Source organism: Neomonachus schauinslandi, chromosome 2 (genome assembly GCF_002201575.2).
Source record: "Neomonachus schauinslandi chromosome 2, ASM220157v2, whole genome shotgun sequence".
In the NCBI taxonomy this organism is placed as follows: Eukaryota; Metazoa; Chordata; class Mammalia; order Carnivora; family Phocidae; genus Neomonachus; species Neomonachus schauinslandi.
Window position 1 is genome coordinate 121,289,650 of NC_058404.1, and position 9,667 is coordinate 121,299,316.

Below are 9,667 nucleotides of genomic sequence, written 5' to 3' on the forward strand. Positions count from 1 at the left end.
AATGAAATGTAAAAAAGACAAACAATAGAGAAGATTAACAAAAATGATAATTGGCCTTTGAGAAGATCAATAGAATTGAAAAAACGCTAGCAGGATTGGTTGAGACGGGGTCGGGGGGAGGGGGAAGAAAACACAAATTACTAATAGCGATAATGAAAGAGAGGTATTCTCTATAAGTCCTTCAGACAGTAAACATATAATAAAGGAATATTATGAAAAATTTAGGTCAATAAATTTGACAACCTAGAAAAATGAACAATTTTTCAAAAGACACAAGTTTTCAAGACAGATTTTAAAAAATAGAAAAGGTAAATAGCTTTATGTATCTATTAAAGAGATTAAGCTTATTTTCAAGAATCTTCCCATAAATAAAATTTCAGATCCAGATGGTTTCACTGATGTTTCCTACTAAATATTTAATGAAGAAATAGTATCAATCTTCTACAAACTCTTTAAAAACATACAAGAGGAAGGAACATATCCAAATTTGTTTTATGAAGCATGCTTAGCTCTGTTACCAAAACGTGACAAAGACACTAGAAAATCTAGAATCCCTTATCCCTCATGAACATAGTGACCAAAAATTTTAATAGTAGCAAAAATAATTCAGTAATATATAAAAGGGATAATTAATTATGAGTTAGTAGGATTTCTTCCAGGCAAGCTTGATTTAAAAGTAAAAAATCAATCAATGTAATTCACCATATTAAGAGAATAAAGAAGAAAAATATATCTCAATAAATGCAGTGAAAACATTGGATGAAATTTAGAACATATTTATCAAACCTGGAATCAAAGGGAATTTCCTCAATCTAATACAGAGCACTTACAAAAATACCTCAGCCCAACATATTTAGTAGTAAAATAATGAATGTTTCCCCTCTAAGGTCTAGAAAAAGAGAAGTGAGACCTCCTTTTGCCATATCCATTCAATATTGTCTTGGCGGTTCCAACCAACATAATAAGGTAAGATAAAGAAATAATACCCATAAACCTCAGAAGGAAGAATTGAAACTCTATCATCAGATGCCATAATTATTTACATAGAAAATCTTAAGAAATCTAAAAAACAGGCTCATAGAACTCAAATAATTTTAATAAGGTCATAGGATACAAAGTCAATATAGAAAAATCAGCCATTTTTTTTTAAGCTGGAGGCAATAAATTGGAAAGGAAAATTTAAAAATCCATTTAAATTAACATAAAAAATATAAAATACTCTGGATTACATTTAACAAAAGATGTTAAACCACTGCACATTGAAAACTATAAAACATTAATGAGAATAAAAATCTGAAAAAATGGAGCAATGAACTATGGTCATGGATTAGAAAACTACTATTAAGATAATAATTCTCTCCATTGATTTTAAGATGTAACTCAATGCCAACCAACATTCCAATAAGCCCTTTTTTAGAAATTCAACAACTGATTTTATTTTATTTTATTATTTTTTAAGAACGCCAAGATTTTTTTTATCAATTTCAAATCCCAATAGAATGAATTTGTTTTATCTAAATATTTTTATCACATAGCCAAAACACTGAATTATTTTTTCACAAAGTTAAATACATCAGTCTAGTTACAAATTCTAATATAAAGAGGTTAAAATGATCTTGGATGGGCAAAATAATTTTTAGTAAGAACCAAGTTGGGGGGCACCTGGGTGGCTCAGTCGGTTAAGCATCTGCCTTTGGCTCAGGTCGTGATCTCAGGGTCCTGGGATCGGGCCCCCACGTTGAGCTCCCTGCTCAGCGGAGAACCTGCTTCTCCCTCTGCTTGTGCTCTCTCTCTCTGTGTCAAATTAAATAAATAAATAAATAAATAAATAAATAAATAAAAACAAGTTGGAAGAACTTTACTATCTGATTTCAAGACTTTCTATGAGGCCACATTAGTCATGCGAGCATAAAAGCAAAGTGATCAGTGGAACAGAAGAGAGAGTTGATTTTTAACAAAAGTGCCAAGGTAATTCAATTGGAGAAGGAAAATTTCTTTTAGCAAATTATGGTGGAAAAACTGGCTAACATATAGAAAATGTAAACATTTTCCTCATCCTCCTGCCTCCACACACGTAATTCAGATAGATCTTAGACCTTAAATGTAAAAGCTAAAATCATTAAGCTTCTTGGGGGGGGAAAAAACACTTCATAAACTCGGAGTAGCTACTACTTCATTCAAGATGACAAAGAAAGCATTAACCATAAAAGAAAGAAATAACAAATCGTACCACAGCAAAATTAAAAGTATCTGCTGACCAGACTAACCATTTAAAAAAGGAAAAGGGAAGTCACAGACTGAGAAAAAAATATTTTCAATACATAAAGCTGACAAAGCCTTATATCCTGACTATGAAGGTTGCTTACAAACTCATTTGTTAAAAAAAAAAAAAGCAATACAATTAAAAATGAGCAAAGAACTATTCCAGTTGTCTATCACTGAACAATGAGCCATACCAAACTTAATGACTTAAAACGAAGACTATAATTTATTGGCTCACAAATCTTCAATTTGAGCAAGGCTCAGAGGGGATAGCATATATCTGCTTTATGCAGCAATAGCTCAGATGGCATGAAGATGGAGGGTAACTCCTTGCCTGGAGGTTGGAATCATCTAAAGCATTGTTCATTTAAATGTGCCTAGATGGAGATTAGGTACCTAATCAGGGGCTATTGTTCATAACACATTGCACATGTCCTGTTCATGTGTCTGCTTGGCTTCCTCATAGCAGAGTGGTTGGGTTCCAAGAATACACATCCCAAGAGAAAGTGGAAGCTGTAGGTTATTAAGGTCTAGGCTCAAAAGTTGGCACTGTGGAGCAAATGGCATCTGTTGTCTATTGTCAGGAGTAGAAGTCTGAACACTTCTGCCCACTGCATCTTGGTATCAGAGTTGCCAAGAAAAACACAACACAATCAAGCACTCAAACAGAGAAGAGACAGAGCTTGCTTCAGTAATGCGTATCTGTAACCCATTGCTAGTGGGTCCCTCCTACAGCCAATGTAGGATGATTAGCCTGCCTACACCCTTTTTGTGTTGCATCAGAAGGGCCCTGTCTCCTCCCCATAGTGGACAGATACAGCAGTGAGATTAGCCAGGTGCTGTATGACAAAATTAAGCAGAACAAAGGAGTACACGTTGAGTCTGAAACAGGGAAAGATCTTCCCACACAAGATGAGAAGTTCTGCACAGGCCGTGAGGACTCTTCATCTCTTGGTAAGGCCCCTTCTTATGAGGCTGCCGTAGTAGATTGGTCTAACAGTCACAGAGCTTAGATTCAACGGAAGGGGCTATAGAAACTGTCACTTAATGAAAGAAGTGTCAAAGAATTTGGGGACTACCTTTTAAAACTACCACAGCCCACACTCTATCCAAAAATTACTTATATCCCTTTCACAACTAAAATAACTCACCATCTTCAAAAAAACCTTCAAATACCTCATGCATTGCCTCATTGAGCTCAATTGCAAGTCCAGGATCTTGTCATCTAAATGAGATACTGGTGAAGATAAAGCAAATTTGTTTTAACTTCTTACATATGATTTCTTTCAATACAAAGATCTGTGAACAAAAGATACAAATTATCTGCCTCCCACATATCCCACATATATTGGTGGAAGAGGCAAAGAATAATAGAATAAATGCTAAGACATTCAAAGGGAAGAAAGATGTGAGATGCATGGCAATGGCTGGTCAACAGCAGTTTGGAAATCTAGCCAGATCTGTGTTGCCACTTTCTTGATTAGGGCCAAGTAACTGCTCCCTGAAAATGATTCTCCAGAGCTCATGGCTTCATATGTTTTTGTTGTTGTTGTTTCCCCCTATTTAAACGATTCTGTGAAGCATCTCTTTAAATCTTCCTGAGATCTTAGCAATGGATCTTAAAGTAGTGCCTGCGGTTTGATCTTTGCTCTGAAAATTTTTTCTTACTGTGAGGATCTTTTGCCATTGGAGAGGCTGAGAATGAGGAACAGTTTTATTTTGAAATCCAGAAGTTCTGGATCCTTTATATTTAGCCGTTCATTCTTTAACTAGTTTCTCTCCTCTCGTATTTTATCACAGGCAACAAGAATACATAAGGTGAAACTTTCAGTATTCTACCTGTGGCCATCTCTTGAGCTGTGTGAGGAGGGGTCAGCAGACCGTGCCTGACGAAACGGCATCTATTCTTGTAAATAAAGTTTTATTGTAACACAGTCATGCACATTTATTTGTGTATTTTCTATGGCTGTTTCCACACAACAATGGCATAGTTCAGTAGTTGTGACGGAGACCATGTATCCTGAAAGCCTAAAATATTTACTATCTGACTCTCTAAGAAAACGTTTGTTGACCCCTGACAAACTGATCCTGGAGCTCATTCAGTAAATTTGGCAAATTTCCTATTTTCCACGTTACTTTAGATGCTAGTATTGCATCTCACACACATCTCACCAACACATTACAAAGATTCCCTTTTCTTTAGGTTCCAATAATGTTTTCTGCACATTACTTGAAACGATTACTGACAGGCTTCTAGCTTCTCTTAAGCTTCTGCTTGAGGTCCTCAGGATTTTACTAATATCCTTTGCTTTTCTTTCACCATTCAATCCCAAACCTATGTCAAATGTTTTAATTTGTGTTGTGTAACAACTAAAATTTGTTTTAATTCTGCATAACAAACCATCCCACAGCTAAGTGGCTCAGTACAACAACCACATATTTTGCTCATGAATCTGTAACCTGGGTAAAGCTCAGGGCAGACAGCTTATCGCTTTTCTGCTTAGTAATGGAAATCAAATGGCACTGGAGGATCCATTTCCAAGATGGTGCACTCTCATGATGCAGGTTGGTGTTGTTTATCAGTACCTATCCACATGGACCTCTCCAAAAAGTGACTTGGGTTTTCCAACTGCATGATGGCTGGCTTTCAAGAGAGAATATCCTTGGAGATTTAAGCATACAGTCTTTCCTAAGCCAGCCTCTGAAGTCATATAGCGACACTTCCACCATATTCTATAGGCCAAGGCAGTCACTAAGCTTCACCCATTTCTAAGATGAAGTGACATACACCTCACTACCTGATGACAGGAATGTCATGAAGGCATTATATGATAAACATATGTTATGCTCCCATACTGTTGTGGTTATTTTTGTTATTATTATTTTTGGGAAAAAAAGCAAACATCTGCCACAGACCTCAACAGATCCTTCACAGAAGAAGATAGATGAGAAAAAAGGACACACACAAAAAGTGCTCAATATCATTTATCAACAGGGAAGTGCACATTAAAACCCCAGTGAGACACCATTTCATAGCCACAGCCACGTCACATGGCTAAAATTAAAAAAACTAATGACACCACTAAATGCTGGCAGGGATGTGAAGTGATTAGAATTTTCATATATTGCTGGTGAGGACATAATATGGTACAACCACTTTGTACAACTTGCAGTTTCTTAGAAACTTAACAGCAACTTCACACCAAGATATTTACTCAAGAGAAATGAAACCTTGCCCACAAATGCCTTGTATAATTTTTATAGGTGCTTTATTCATAATAGCAAAAAAACTAGAAAAAAAATGTCCATCAATAGGAGAATGGATAAACAAATGTGGTATATTCATATGAGGAATACTATTTATTAGGAAAAAGTAACAAACTACTTATATGTGCAACAATGTAATTAACTCTCAATGTAACTCTCAATTAAAGAGGGCACGTTCTGCATGGAGCACTGGGTATTATACGCAAACAATGAATCATGGAACACCTCATCAAAAACTAATGATGTATGGTGATTAACATAACATAATAATAAAAAAATCTATGTGTTAGGTACATGGGTGTTCTCTGTATATTTCTTCATGTTTACAATTTTTCATAATAAAAAATACTTTGAAAAAAAATTATGTTAAGGGAAAGGATTCAGACACAAAAAAAGTACGTAAGGTTTGGGTGCGTGTATTAGTAGTTGCCTATGTGGATGAAAATTATTTTGGGGTGATGAGTGTGTTGTATATCCTGACAAGAGGGGTAATTGCCTGGGTTACACACTTGTCAAAGGTTATCATGGATTTTAGTGCATATAAATTTTACCTAATTAAAATAGTTTTAAAATTTTGTGCATTTTTAAATATTTATGTAATGTTACAGTAAAAACACTTTAGAGAAAATTTGAGACGAAGCTGTAAGATTTTTAACATAAATATGGGCAAGATATCTGTCCCACTTACGATTTTGATCCCCCATGCCTTCTCTTTAAGAGCCAAAAGGATACCCCTAAGTTATTATTTGCATTTTTATGTAATTTGAACTTGCTTTTGAGTTCCCAGTTTCCGTGTGATAGTGAACTCTGAACTCTCAGATTTTCATCATCAACTACATCTTCTGACATTGAAATCCCACCGTTCACTAATATAACACTTTTCAAACATAAGGTACCCAGGAATCTTGTCAAACTTCAGGTTCTGACTCAGGAGGTCTGGAGTGGGATCTGAGAGTCTGTACTTCTAACATGCTCCCGGGTGATGTTGCAGCTGCTGGTCCGGGGATGGCCCTTGGAGTTACAAAGCTCTAGTGCACACTGGCGTGTCTCTCCTCTCTGACTCTCACTGCCCTGTGCTCTCTCAGGCACCGATCTTCCCTAGTTTCTGGCACCTTGAATACAAACTAAGACACCACCCTTCAGACCACTTCCTATTCCAGGCCAGCCCTAGGTCCAAACTAAAGGCATTATTTCACCACTATCCACGTGGAAAATATTTATTTCATTTATCTGGGGAGTCAGCTTTTCTGCTTCTGTTAATTTTCCAAATACCTGAGATTTACTCTAATCTATATTTAATATTATTTTTGTGCATTTAACTTTTTGTAAGACTCATTACACCTCCTTGAAGTCTTAAACAGAGAATACTAAAAACAACAGAATCTTTCATTATTAACTCAGGGACATTATTAGTCTGTAATGCAGTGATATACTCAGGAACCACTGAGATCTGCATACCCCTACCTAAGGAGGTCCTAAGCTGCAATTCTTTCTGCGCTCTTAAGTGCTTTTGGAAATAGCTTTTGTTTTCCTAATTTCCTGACAGACTCTCAGCTGTTAGTTCTTATTATCACACTTCAGCTTCCCTGGCTCTAGCAAACATCTTTCTTTCTTCTAATTGCTGTTTTGATTCAATTATAGAAATTTAAAATGAATAATCAGGCAATAGTATTATACATTTGTTTAAAGGAAAAGGAAAAAGACTCTGAATGTGAGCATGAACTTCCTCCTGTAGGAAAATGCAGGAGCTTTAGTGTCTCGCTTTCACCAACTTGATAACTTAGAAGCTAATTTTGTTTTATTATTATTATTATTATCATTATCATTATCATTATAGGCTATGTTCTATAACAATGTTTGTTCATGTTTGGTTTATGGACAACTTACAATAAAACCAGCTGTGGTGTTCACTAAAGATTAAGATTCTAGGGCACAGCCTTAGAGGGGCTTACCCATTAGACCCTGAGTTGGACTCAGGAGTTGGCATTTAGCAAACACCTCTTGGCTTCTGGTGCCCAGCAAATTTGAAAAACCAGCTGTTTGTGAGGAAGTGCCATTAATCAGATTAAGATCACGGTATCTTCTTTTAATTCTCATTACAATGACTCCTTATCTCCTGTCTTCTCCATTCCGGCTAGATCTAACTCTGCATACTGCCCTGGAAGACTTGTTTGTCACCATTAGGAAGCTTCTTATCACTTAATGACACAATCTTTTCCATTTCTTGGGAGTGGAAAATTAGATGGGAATGTGCTAACTAACATACCAGAACTCCAAGCCTGGTCTGTGACCCTTCAAATTGAAACACTTAACTGGATAGAGCATCTGAGCTGCAAATTCACAAACCTGCCAACAAATACAAGTTTTTCCTAGATGAAAAAAACAGACAGACGACTTAAGGTTTGAACTTCAGTACCTTGTAGACATTTAAAAAATAAATAAATAAACATTTAATTGAAAAAATGATCATATATCTAATAATAACTCCCATCTGAATTTTACCAAGCCCCTAAAATTTGTCTTTAATTCTAATCTATCTAAAATTCACCTAGTGTCCTGTATTGCCTAGAGATATCTTAGTACATTTTACTAAGTGCCTGATTCTCTCACTCTCTACAACAATTCAATCATTCAACAAATATTTATTAAGCATCTGTGAGCCAGGCATGATGCTAGCTGTTAGGGATGCAGTAGTGAAAAAGCAGGTAAAAAGCTCTGCTCTTGAGGACCTGTACATTTTAGTGAGAAAGACATACAATAAACAAGACAAAAATTTTTTAAGTATATAATTATAATTATATTAATTATAAGTACTAAGAAGAAAATAGCAAAGAAGGGCTGGGGATAAGAACTGTTAGCAGGGCAGTTGAGACCTTAGTGTAGTCAAGAAAGATTCTGAGAGGCAAGTTTTGAGCAAATCCTGAAAGATACTAGCCATGCAGATGTCTGAATAAAGAGAATCCTGGATAGAAGAAGCAGTAGGTGCAAAGGTCCTGCACTGGGATCATGACCGGTGTTTTCATGGAAGGTTGGAGCTGAGTGAACAAGGGAGGGAGAAGAGGAAGATCTCAGGGAGGAGACAGGTAGAGATAGAATTGAATGGTGTAGTGCCTTACATGTCTTAATAAGAATTATTTGTCTCTTCCCCTGAGCCAGATGGGAAGTCATGGGTGGGCTTGAGCAGAGTAGTATGATCTGACTTGAGTTTAGCAGAACAGGTCTGTGGCTGTGTTGAGAACAGACTGGAAACAATGAGCGTAGAAGCAGTATGAGTAAGTTGGAGGTTATTGCAATTACCTAGGCTACAGATGAAATGATTTATAATTCTCCATACTCTTGTCAAATCCCCAACATACCTTTTTCCACTTGCTCTTAACTGTGGCTCAGGCCACTGGGAAATTTGGAGCAATCTGACGGGAACTCCCTCACCTTTCCACCACAGCATCATATCTGTGCCAAACCTCTCCCTTTCTTCTAATCACAATGGGGGAAATGATCTTCTTCCAATGAGAGATAAGTAGTAAAATACACTGAGTGAGAATAGTGGCTCTGGAAATAGATGCTTGAAATACAATTCTGTCTCTTCCACTTAAATTCTGTGTGACTTGGGAAAATTCCTGAGTTGTAAGCCTCAATTTCTTCATCTGAACTATGAGGACAATGATAAGAATTACTTCAGGAGATGTTGTGAGGAATAATAATAATAATAATAATAATAATAATAATATATCCCATCATTGAGGAGAGAGCCTGACACATAGTTAGAGCTCAACAAAACTTAGTTTCCCCCTCCATCCATGCTATGGAGCCCATTCTGCCTCTCAACTTGAAAACTACACCCCAGTGATGATTTTCCCTTTCTCTGCATCTTCAACATTTTCTTCCTGAGAAGATCCTTCTCTCTCCAGTATAAAATATGCTCAGGTCTTCCCCCATCTAAAACAAAACAATACAAAACAAAAAAACTCTCCTGGACCCTTTACCTTCATTAGCCTGAGTTTATTATAAACCTGAGAGCCTGATACAAAAATTCAAGTACTGATGATTCAAGCCTGATACAAAAATTCAAGTACTGATAATTTGAGAAGAAAAATTAGTGAGGCAAGTTAATACATAAAGCAACATAAAATGAGATGCG